At 35.5% G+C, this 13,610-nt stretch overlaps 1 long non-coding RNA gene across 2 annotated transcripts in view; it reads right to left on the reverse strand.

Moving 5' to 3' along the window:
* Window positions 1-13,610, reverse strand: part of LOC145277547 (uncharacterized) — a 318,906-nt gene that overhangs the window by 227,306 nt on the left and 77,990 nt on the right. The gene's annotated exons all lie outside the window — the stretch shown is intronic.

Genomic DNA, 13,610 nt, shown 5'->3' on the forward strand with positions numbered 1-13,610 from the left:
AATTATTTTCTTGAATCTCAAGTTTAAAATGCAAAAGTCACATATCATGGTTCACTTGTGCTATAAACAGAAACATTTATTTCGAACGCGCCTCTATCATATCAAAGAACCTACTGATGATTTTATATGCCTGGCTTTTCTGCTTGTGCGGTGATGATGGCTTTAATTTAAGTTTAAAATGAAAAAGTCAAGTATCATGATCTAATTTTGCTTTAAACAGAAACATTCATTTTGAACGCGCCCTTGTCATATCAAAGAACCTACTGTTGAGTTTATATGTCGGGACTTTCTGCTGGTGTGGTTATAAAACTTCTCAAATGCACTTGTGATGTTAGCTTGTATAAAGTAAAAATCGCCTATTCCTTCTTTCATTGGATTATTTTGATTATTGAAACCTATCAAAGGCATTCTGGTGCCAGACCTATCTAAGAACACTGCTAGATACATAAAGTACATTTGTGTGAAACTTCATAAAAATCGGCCCAGCCGTTTTAGAGTCCATAGGAACTTTCTCTCTCTCTCTCTCACACACACGCACACGCACACACACACGCACTCTCTCTCTCTCTTTCTCACACACACACACACTCTTTTCTCTCTCTCTTTCTCTCTCTCACACGCACACGCACACACACATACACATATACACACATACACACATACACACTCACGCACAAAGTTCCTTTTATATAATATATATATATATATATATATATATATATATGTATAGATAGATAGATAGATAGATAGATAGATCAAAAAGTCATGCGTGACAGGGTTTGATGCACACCACAATTTCATTAGGCATGGTGTCACTAATTATAATAGAATAGGTAAGAACAAACCCACTAAAAGAAACAATATCTTTGCCATTTCTTTATCAAGACAGTGTACAGCAAGAAATGTTAGATTCTTGTAATGGAAGAAAAATATATAAAGTCTGTTAATCGATTAAGTGAAATTTTTAATGGAATAAAGAATGTAAAACCAAAAAATCGATTAGCTGAATCTTTACTTGTATAACCTTCGGGAAAACACATTTCTCGAGTGTGATGCACTGTCTACTTGTTAAAATAAGCTGCTAGCACCATAAGTTTGAGGCAAGTAATCCTATTCCTTAACTAAGAAATGTAATTCTACAACCAAAAACGATGTCTTTCCTTTCTAAAAACGTTGTTGCTTTTCAGAAATACTATTCCGGGCAACAGTGTACAGTTATTGATTAATAAAACGTTCTTTAACTGAACCTAAATAATTGTCCACAAATAAAGACGTAGATGTCACAAGACGCGACGATTAAGAATATTAAAGGTAGTATTGAAACTATCTTGATAATTCCTAGATCATTTGTAGACATATCTGCAGACGACACCACAATCTATGACAACGCTTCAAACACCGGCAATGACCAGGATTTTTCCGGTTCTCTCTTTTCTGATCTTGAGCACATGGTGAAATAGAAAAAAGGGTGGCTGGTTAATTTTAATGCATGTAAAACCAATCTTCACTCTTTTCACCATAATCGCTCTAATCTCCATCACGTCCTAATTGAAATGAATGGCACTCGTCTTTGGGAAGCACCATGTCTTGATAAGCTTCTGGAACTGACCTTCACTCCTGACTTGAAAATCGAACACATATATCAAATCTGTTGCCAAGGTTGCTGGAAAAATGGTTGGAGCATTCTACTGCTCCAGTAGGTACTGTCGATGCAATCATCTATTTGTATAAGAGCCAAGTACATCCTAAAATGAAGTAGTTGCCACATCTGGGCTGGAGCTCCTTGGCACGCTCTATCCTGCCTAGAGTTCAAAACCAGCTTTAAAATCTAGTGAGGTATGTCTTTTTCCTTCTTTGCAACCTCTTTCCCACAGAAGAGACATTGTGAGCCTATTTCTGCTCTATCATTATTTTCGTAGCAAGTGCTCGTCTGTGCTCCAATCTGTGGTTCGTCTTGCCAAAACACTCGTCTCATTACAACCACTATCAACAATTTCCCCCACACTGTATCTGTCCCTAAACTTCACAAATTCCATGAAAAATGCTTTTTTTCTAGAACTCCTTATGTGTGGAATACTGCTCCACTGGCCTGCTTTCCAGCCAACTACAACATAGTAGCCTTCGAGTCAAATGTAAACAAGTTATTGTTGAGTCGTACCTTTAAATAATCCAATTATATCCAATCTGTACTATTAACGATTATTACACTATCACCGTACACTTCGGACCTTGATAAGTGGCGACTCCCTTGCTAAAAAAAATAAAAAATGATAATCTTCAAATCACAGAACATAGCGATATTTTTCACCATTGTCCATTTTGGCTTGTTGAAATCGATCGAAAAAATCCCTTCCAAATATTAGTCGAAAGTTTTTTAAGGTTTACTTTGACAAGGATTTGTTTTCTGATTCGTTTGTCATTTACTTTGTTTCAATAAACACATTTGTCATTGATTTTGTTTTTGCTATTGCAGGAAACTACACCCAAAGGTGAATCCTTAATTTGAGAGCCTTAGGAGTGTGTGTGGGTTCCCACTTTTATTATTAATGGAGCAGTAGTACAACTTGTTGGTTAAATGGAATCTGCCCAGGCATGAAAGGAAATTCTATCCAGTAGTGAAGCCCCAATTAAGGTGTGCAAATTACACTTGATAGTTTCCATTACCCCAAGGTTCACTCTGATCCCATCTACTGTTTAAATAAAATCTGCTCTTGATATGACATGAAATTAAGGGGAGCGTTCCAAAAGTAATCCTTCGATTGTTTTTTTTATTTGTTTTTTTTTTTTGTTTTTTTGTTTTTTTGCACACGAATGAATCAGAGAAGATTGCAAATTAGATGATGATTGACCTTATGCATTCATTACCTGAAAGTTTTATTTCTCTACTGCAGGTGTTAGACTCTAAGAAAGCAACCCCTGTTATAAACGTGCGTCAGAAGCAGAGATGCGTTATTGAATTCTTGGCAAAAGTGTATTGCGAATGGTGGTGACTATGTAAGAAAATAAATTCTGGAGCACAAAACGTCGCTCGTTTTAATGGTACCACTTCCGTCTTCGTAACTCTTCAAAATTTGAATGTTTTAGAAAAAAAAAGTAGGAGGCATTACTATTTGAACGAACCTTGTAATTAGTTATTGAATGAAAAAAACGATAGATATCTTGTGATGATGATTAAAAACACTCAAAATGTTCACCGTATTTACCAATAGATGCTTCTGGAACAATAAAATCTATGAAAATATTTGCTGTGTTTTAGAATTAATCTTAGCAAAAATATTCTTTTAGTCATAACTAGGGCTAGGACAACAGCATATTCTTTTCATTGTTTTGACTCTCGAGTGTGTATCTGTTGATATCTTATATGCTTTTATATAGAGTGATGTGGTTCTTGGTTGATTAACTGCGTCTGTGTTGGATACATACTCGAGAGTCAAAACAATGATAAAAATATGCTGTTGTCATAACTTACTTCAATTCTTACGTATTTATATAGAAATATGTTTATTTCTTTATTTCTTTATTATATCTTGGGTTCAGTACACCGTTGGCGCATGCGTAATATGTTGGCCATCCCTAGTTTATAGTTATCTTCAAGATATTAAGATTACTACATAAAGAGGGAACTTATTTTATGATTTTTTATCTTCTAGAAGTTATTCATAACTGTGAACCAGCGATCAACACGCAGACGCAGACGCAATACATACATGACAGAAATGCTTAATATAAAAGATTGATCTTTGTTGTGCAATGTTCTCGTTACGTGATTGACATGTTTATAAGAAATAAAATCTTCAAATAGAGTCATTAATTACTTTAGTTGCTAATTAATTGGCTTTCATTCATGCAATTACTTTAATTATAAATATTTACGAATGCACTGTTTGACAAGTACTTTGCAGTTTTATGAATGCGTTTAAAACGATTACAATTATTTATTCTCCGTATTTTATGGGGTTTTTTTTCTTCTGATAAATTTTATGTGTATAATTTTGGTTATTTGGACTACTATTCTCGTCTTGAGTGTTATTGACACCGGTTGATATAACCTCCTACCTTCTTCGGCCGTATCATAAACGAACACCGGAGGATCATACTATGCGAAGATATTCAAAAGTCGCGTATGGTTGATTACATATGGCGGGAAAAACAGGTCAAGATCAAAGTGTAGTATCTGTTCCGGCAGATACTGCAAGCTATGACTAGCTAGGACTAGCTATGACTAGCAAAGACCAGATGTGGGGGCAACCCCACATGCCTGACCTTTAACCAGCTCCCATTTCCCACCTCTCGGGAGCTGGTCCCCTTTTTCCCTTCCCCCTCCCTTCACTCCTCACATTAAAAATCGGCCTTGTGCCTAATTTGCTCGGTGGGGGAGCAAATAAATACCATCTGTTCCGGCAGATACTGCACTTAAGATAATTTGTACCAGTCAATGGAGGGGAAACCCTCTATACTGGGACAATTATTATTTTTGGTAACCAGAGTGCCCCCTTTTTGCCTACTTTTAGGGGAGCTGGTTTTAACCTCACATTAAAAACGGCCTTGTGCCTAATTTGCTCTGTGGGCGAGCAAATAAACACCATCTGTTCCGGCAGATGCTGCAAGCTATGACTAGCTATGACTAGCGAAGACCAGATGTGGGGGCAACCCCACATGCCTGACCTTTAACCAGCTCCCATTTCCCACCTCTCGGAAGCTGGTCCGCTTTTTCCCTTCTCCCTCCCTTCACTCCTCACATTAAAAATCGGCCTTGTGCCTAATTTGCTCGGTGGGGGAGCAAATAAATACCATCTGTTCCGGCAGATACTGCAAGCTATGACTAGCTAGGACTAGCTATGACTAGCAAAGACCAGATGTGGGGGCAACCCCACATGCCTGACCTTTAACCAGCTCCCACTTCCCACCTCTCGGGAGCTGGTCCCCTTTTTCCCTTCCCCCTCCCTTCACTCCTCACATTAAAAATCGGCCTTGTGCCTAATTTGCTCGGTGGGGGAGCAAATAAATACCATCTGTTCTGGCAGATACTGCAAGCAAAGACCATATGTGGGGGTAACTACACATATCAGACCTTGGTCAATGTAGGGGCAACCTTCATACCAATTGTCACTATCCAGCTCCCATTTCCCACCCATCGGGAGCTGGTCCCCTTTTCTCTCCCCCTCCCTCTCTTTCCACATTAAAAAACGACCTTGTGCCTAATTTTTCTCAGTAGGGAAGCAAATAAATACAATCTGTTCCCGCAGATGATGCAATCAAAGACCATTGCCCTTGTGGCAATCTTTTGGTCCATGTAGGGGCAACCCTATATACCAAATGGCTCTCACTATCCAGCTCCCATTTCCCACCTCTCGGGAGCTGGTCCCCTTTTCTCTTCCCCCTCCCCCTCTCTCCACTTTAAAAAAACGGCCTTGTGCCTAATTTGCTCAGTGGGGAAGCAAATAAATACAGCCCATGATGGGGCATGGTAAAAAAAAATAGACAAAACAAGAACAGTGAAGAGCAAGACGACTAAGAAGCAAACGTAATATAGAATTTAATGCAATAAGGGAACCATTAATTATAAATATGATAAAGTGGAAGATCCTGACCCCCCCCCCCCCTGATAATGGATTACTCACTTTATAAAAGACGCTAGCAAGCGGTAACTAATGAGAAAGAATAAGTTAATCTTGATACTCCGGCATTCAAGATGCATTCGAGTATCAATCTCGTACTTTTTACAATGTACCTTTGTACAATAAACCTGTTATAACCAGGGCTGTGACAACAGCATATTCTTTTCATTGTTTTGACTCTTGAGTATATATATCCGTTAATATCTTATATGTTTTTATATAGACTGATGTGGTTCTCGGTTGATTCACCGTGTCTTACTGTGTCGGATATATACTCGAGAGTCAAAAGAATGAAAAGAATATTCTGTTGTCACAGCCCTAGTTATAACTTACTCTGCGTGTTGAGTCTCATTTCATCTGATTTATTTATACTGATTATATTTCCCCATCAAAGTACTAGATAAGTTCACCATTAAGAGAATATATATATATATATATATATATATATATATATATATATATATATATATATATTGTATTGGTAGTAATTATTTGTAAGTGTATCCACCAAAAGAGTGCTCAATGTTTAGACAGAGTCAAAATAAGTGAATTTAGTTTACAAACAAATGGCTACACATAAGCATACATGTTTCAGCGAAAACCCAGTATGGGAATCGCTACGTCAGGCCAAGGACATCTCATATATACGAGCAAGCAGTTAATAAAACATGTTAAAAACACTTTGAAATGAGTTAAAAACATATTTAATCTGAAAAGGAAACACTAGATAAGTGGATAGTCCTTAATCCACGGAGTTTCGAAGAAATACTTTCCTTCTCATCAGAGGGTAGGAATTAGCAAAATGCGGGATCGGATTTTGCATGCAAAAGTATTTGATGAAACAACAAGTAAGTCAAAGATCTTACTTGATAACAAAAAAGTGAAGCAGGGGGAATGTGGTGAAGAAAAAAGGTGATTACACGTGAATGGATAGTTTGGTGGAAGTTAAATAATCCAGTGACGGTAAAATCCAAATATATAACTTCAAAAAAGTTAATTGAATTTCCATTTGCACAAGTAAAATCCAAGGAAATCCCGTAATTGGAAGGTGGTCCAAAATAATCCAAAGGCAGAAATCTATGGAAAAATTCAAATGTGTACAAGGGAAAAAAGGAAAAAATTCCAATAATATTAATAAAAGAAAAATAAGATATGCTTTTCACTCGACTGCCGGGATATAAATATAAATAAGAAAGATCAGGGAAGAAAAAGAGGTGAAAAAAAAATTAAATCGTGATAGAGTTAAATATAAAATAGAGAAACAATGCATATATATATATATATATATATATATATATATATATATATATATATATATATATATATATATATATTCCAGGTTAAAGGCATTCAGGAATTAAAACAAGGTTATTAACTGTGCTCATTTGACAGGCTATGGATACCCACGAAGGGGTGCCTGCTCATGAAACTTTTGTGGTAGGAGGTACGCAATCTCCAACCACACCTCTCCTGAGTTGACATTGTTAAATACTAGTGGCAATTGAAGTGTCTGTACAGGACGACTAGAAACAATATCTTATCTTCCAGTCGTATTAAATACTCAGTCTGGGCACCAAATTTAAATTTCTGATATTAAGTAGATCATACTTTAACATATTATCCTATTCCTGAACTTACAAATCTATATCTAACCTTGCATAAACTCGTCTCTCAAACCAATGCTGATTCAACCGACATGAGTCCAGTTCAAACAGACAGAAATATATAGAAGCCAGAAATAATTGTAAGAGAGTAATAACGACAGCTGAGACAGATTACACTGAAACCACCAGGAAACGCATTGAAGCACAGAAATTAGGAACCCATAATTTTTGGAAAATCTACAACAGCGTAGTAAATAATGGGCAGCCAACGATTCCCCTACTATCAAATAATCATGAGATTGCTTGCACGGCAACCGACAAGGCAAATCTTCTTGCTAGTCGGTTTGCCTCAAACTCCACACTGGACCCAGCACACCACTCCCTCCCCGACTTTCCTTTGCAGACAGACGCCACACTAGACGATTTGAAAATCACCCTTCTCAGATGCATGGTATCATAAAAAACCTAGACACCTCAAAAGCATGTGGACCAGATCTCATTCCGGCTGTGCTAATAAAAAAATGCTCTGCTGAGATTGCTCCAGTTCTCTCCAAACTTTACAATAAATGCCTTAGCGAATCTTGCTTTCCCGACTGATGGAAAACCGCTTCTGTGGTACCAGGCTTCAAGAATTCTCGTGAAAGAACTGACTCACTAAATTATCGCCCCATTAGCTTCCTCCCACTTTTCGCCAAAATATTTGAGTCTTTAGTTAATCAAGCCCTAGTCCAACACCTAACAGCTGTTAAACTTCTGACCGACAAACAATATGGATTCAGGCAAGCCTGTTCAACAGCAGATATCTTAACTGTAGTCTCTGAACGTATATACCGTCCACTGGACAAAACAGGGGAGGGTAGAGCGGTAGCCCTTGATATATCTAAGGCTTTTGACAGAGTATGACACGATGGTCTTCTAAGGAAAATTAGATCATATGGTATCACTGGAAGAATACATAATGTAATTAAATTCTTCTTAAGTAAGAGAAAAACCCATGTTGTCCTCGACGGTCGTACATCTAAACAATATAAATGCGAGAGTACCCCAGGGGTCTATCCTTGGACCTTTATTGTTCCTGATATTCATAAATGACCTCCCTGATAAAATTGTTTCGGAGATGGGTATATTTGCCGATGACACCACTCTCTATAACAGGCACGAGGGGAAAATAAAATGAACACATATCTAAGGGAATGGCAGAATCACTAGAGGATGACCTCCAATCTGTAGTGGAATGGGGACAAAAATGGATGGTCACATTTAATGCTGCCAAGACTAAGCTTGTTTCCTTCAATAACTACAAGAAACCTTTTCTACCACTAATAGCAATGGCTAAGAATACACTACCTGAAAGTACTTCCTTTAAACTCCTCGGCCTAACGTTTACAGGGAGCATGAACTGGAATATATACATTGAGAGCATTGCCAAGGCTGCTGCAAAGAAGGTGGGCTCTCTCTACCGTGCTAGAAAATTACTTATGCCTGAAATTATCCTGTACCTCTATAAGGCCACCATTCGCCCATGTATGGAGTATTGCTGTCACATTTGGGCTGGTGCATCTGCTGCTTGTCTCTCACTCCTGGACGGGGTTCAAAAGAGAGTCACCAACCTGATAGGTCCATCTAAGCTTTAGCATCTGTCCCATCGACGAAATGTTGCATCCGTCTGCCTGTTCTACAAATACTTTAATGGTGGCTGCTCTGACGAACTGCAAGCACTTATACCTCCTCGACGTGACTACCCCCGACAAACCCGACAAACCCGACAAACCCGACAAGCAACTAAGTCCCACCCCTTTACAGTAGAGATCCCTAGGTATAAGAAAGCCTTTTACTTCAATATTTTCTTTCTCAGAACTGCAAGTCTTTGGAACTCCCTTCCGAGATACTGCTTTCCCAACTGTACCGATATGCAGAAGTTCACGTGTAATGTGAACAAACATCTTTCTACTCATCTCCCTTCATAATGCCCTCGCAAATTGTCCCCGATAGTAGCCTCCTACTTCAAAGTGGCACTTGCCTTGTTTGGGGTGAAGATTGAATTAAAAAAAAAAAAAAAAAAATGCAGAGATATGCGGAGAGCTAATACAGCACATAGAATTTCCAAATAGTCACCCATCTGGTACTAACCAGGCTCAACATTGCTAAACTTCGGTGATCTGACGAGTCCCGGTGTGTCAACACGATTATACTGTGTGTGTGTATATATATATATATATATATATATATATATATATATATATATATATATATATATATGGTGATAGTGGTGATCTATAATGATAAATAGTAAGATTGAACATCTAAAAATAAGAATGAGTTTAAGGCTGGAGAAATCGATTCTAGAATTGTCCACAAAGGCCCTGGCGTAAGGGATAATGCACCAGGTAAATTCAGTTCTGAGTGACACTCTTCTGAAGGTTAAAAGTGCAATGCTAGGTGCAGGCGATACTAAGAATGCAATTACAAATTACGGCTGACGGAACGAGATCATGCTACCCCCGTGGATTAAATAAAGAGTTCCATTCAAAATTCCATACAGATCCCAGAGTTCGGCAGAAAGATTCCTAAATTCGACAAGACACACCTGAAAAAGGTCGGAGGTTACATCGGCTGAAACATTGAGAGAATAAGACTGAAAATGAGCACAGTAGTTTGAATAATCGAAATAATACAAATATCGGTTCTCGTCTCAAAGATTCAAAAACAAAAATATACTAAAATAAAATGATGGAGTTAGAATCAATAATATATAAATATTATTATTATAATAAAGGCTTATTGGACAATAATTTATTATAATCTTTCTTTTTTAATCATTATGTAAATTAGATATCTGATCTACTCGTGCGATGTTACTATGTATATACAGTGAAATATTTATGGCTTTTAACTGGTGATTTCTCGTTAAGAACATGCAGAACAAAGGATCTTTATACTTCTTAGTGGTAACTCTTCTGTTAAAATGTACGCAATAAAAATGGCTACCTCAAATATTCATATCTGGACTCCTTAAAGTACAGATTGCTGCATGACACCAATATTGGGTTTGTATTACTATACACATGGATTCGAAAAAGTTGTCAAAAAAACAAACAAATATATAACAAATAAATGCTATCAAAGGCAAGATAAGTTACTTTTCTACCTAACTGGATAAGTTTTTAGTGTTTTTATTTCATGTAAAATGTTTATATGATCCGAAAAACATGCCCGTATGTTGTCGTGAAATAGTGTACTTCAAGCAGCTCTTATTTAAGAACTTTAACGGCACAAAGCATGCCGGGAAATATGATGCAAATGAAATAGTTTTTTAAAGCATTTTTTACATTTTAAATTTAAAAATTGGGTAGTAAAAACGCTAGACGCCACAAATACGATGTAAAAAAAGAAAACAATTTATATTATTAATATGCAACACTGCGCACAGCATTGAACACTTATTAACATATTTCTCCTTTTACCTACTAACGCCAATACAATAATTTACAACACTTTAAATAAACTATGAAGTCCAACAATACAAACTACATAGCAAACCAAAAAAAAAAAAAAAAAAAACACGAAATACAACAAAACATTTCTTAAAACATTTAAAGCAGAAATATATACTGCCCTATGAAATAATTGCAATCAGATATATATTTGTAAAACTCAATGCAACCGTAAGAAAAGGCTTGCTGAACATAAAAGAGATATAAAATATAACAATCCACTACATATACTATTCTCTCATACATTAGAATATGATCATTGTTTTAACTTTAAAGAAGTTAAACTCATTAAATTCATTTTAAAATAAATCTCACCAAAGGCTTCTTAAATCAGCACTTATTATAAACTAACACAATCAAACAATATAACGGCTACCATAATTTATCTCCTTTAATCAGTAACTGATATTAACCGATTAATTTAGATCCATTTTACGCAACATTCTCAACAAGACTTGATACATAAAATCGATATAAAAAAAAAATAATTTCATAAATTCACCCTATATTTTGTAGGTGTAAATATTTAGAGGGGAAAATAGGTACATTTTCCTCTAACGATGTTGCAATTATGATGGTGTTGCTCCTAGGATGTAATGTAGTATTTTATTATCACGATTAAATGTGTTTGCAAAGGTGTTTGAAAGCTACATAAAATAGAAGCTATTAGCCTAGGTGTACTGAATTTGCATGTCACATCTGCTGTTACAAACCTACAATAATTTTCCAGAGGGCAATTCCTGCGGCTACTTTATTAATATAGAGACGATAGCGAAGAGTATGTACACTTGCAATAATCCTATATCTATCTATCTATCTATCTATCTATATATATATATATATATATATGCATATATATACATACAAAAATAAAGACACACGCACGCACACACACACACACACACACACACACACACACACACACATATATATATATATATATATATATATATATATATATATATATATATATATACCAGTAATAAATAATAAAATGCAGTTAGCATTAACACTTTCCTGAATTTCACGGTATTATTCGATCATCAGAAGTGAAGCATCCATTGTGTTTTTTGGTAATATATATATATATATATATATATATATATATATATATATATATATATAGTAGAATAAAAAAAAAATAATAAAGTCGTCGTCTGATTGGTTGCCCGCTAATTTTCTTATTCCAGAATAAGATCATTCTAAGCAAATACTTTAGATTTTATATATATATATATATGTGTGTGTGTATGTGTGTGTGTGTGTGTGTGTGTGTGTGTGTGTGTGTGTGTGTGTGTGTGTGGCGGGGACGTTAATTGTCATATATATTTTTATGAGAAAGAGAAGAGAGGGAGGGAGGGAGAACGAGAGAGCTGTTTAATCAGTATGGCTAGATTTAACAGGATTCGAAACCAGAAAACCAATCCTCCCTTGTCATCGAAGATCAGACAAGGGAGGATGGGGTCTGGTAGTCTCTCTCCTTCTGCAGCCTTGGACTCTGCTATTGGCCAGAATTTGGTTGACAGCCCGTGCTGTGCCAATAGATATAAAATAGAATGGTTCGAGGTGCTACATAGAGCGGACTCCAGAAACCATTTAAAGATTTTGGAGTCTGTCTCTATTACGGTGCGGAAACATTCTTTGTGCCGACAGAAAGAAACATCTAACGCATTGTTTCTCTTTATGGAACTGTGAATCTTTTCTCCCGTTCTTTCCCCCTCCCTCATTGTGCCAATATTTTAATCGTTTTTTAAACGTTAATAAACTTTATTTTAGTGTCCCCGTAATTTTTGGCACATTCAATAATTCCCCACCAGAACTCTTTACTTTCGACATAGTATTATTATTTTTACGCTATCGATTTTCTCCTGATTAGATGACAGCTGAATGAGCTCTCGAGAGACTTCCGCCCATTATATTTAAAACTATATATATATATATATATATATATATATATATATATATATATATATATATATATATATGAGAGAGAGAGAGAGAGAGAGTAATTTATGAAATTAAGCTACACAGAATATTATGCGTTCCATTCTCGTGAGAATTTGTAAGGCTTAATCGCATATATATATATATATATATATATATATATATATATATATACTCGGGTTTTTTTTATATTCAAAAGTAATGGACTAATGAATTCAACGAGGTTGTTAGATAGTGCTCAATAAAAAGAGCTGATAATACTTGTTTATTGTTATATAAACATGCTCACATCCCGCTGCTACAAATAGCCACTTGTTTCAATCAAACAACAGATATCATCAGGCAGCGACTTGACTATTCAAAAGTTCAATGAATAACCTTAGCAGCGGGATGTGAGCATGTTTATATAACAATAAACAAGTATATATATATATATATATATATATATATATATATATATATATATATATATATATATATATGCAGACAGCCGTTTCGTCGTCAACAATTCCTTGATTTGGCTAGATGTACCGAGATTCGAAATTGGGATACCAAGGAAAGTTTGTTTATTTGTTTGCTGTAGGAATCTAAGTAAATATTTTAAAATAATTTAATCGTAAGAACTCTGGAATAAAAACATAAAAAAATATAAGCAATATGCAATAAAAAAAATCACCCCAATTTTTCAAGTTCAAATGTGTTTCTTTTCGGTAACACCAGGTTAAAAAAAAAACATTTTATTACATTTCTTTTTTGATAATAAAAAATATTTGACAATTGAACTTAAATCAACAAGTAATAGTTGTATAAATAAGAAAGGAAGAAGAATCCCTTTTTTATTCAAGCAACTTATAACCAAACTCAACTCACAATTTGAAAAAAAGTTATTTCTCCTCGCGTTTTATCAATGGTAAATTACAGAAATTTTATTAATATAAAAGAAAAAGTGC

This window comes from Euprymna scolopes, chromosome 1 (assembly GCF_053919585.1).
Source record: "Euprymna scolopes isolate OS-2025 chromosome 1, ASM5391958v1, whole genome shotgun sequence".
NCBI classification, from domain to species: domain Eukaryota; kingdom Metazoa; phylum Mollusca; class Cephalopoda; order Sepiida; family Sepiolidae; genus Euprymna; species Euprymna scolopes.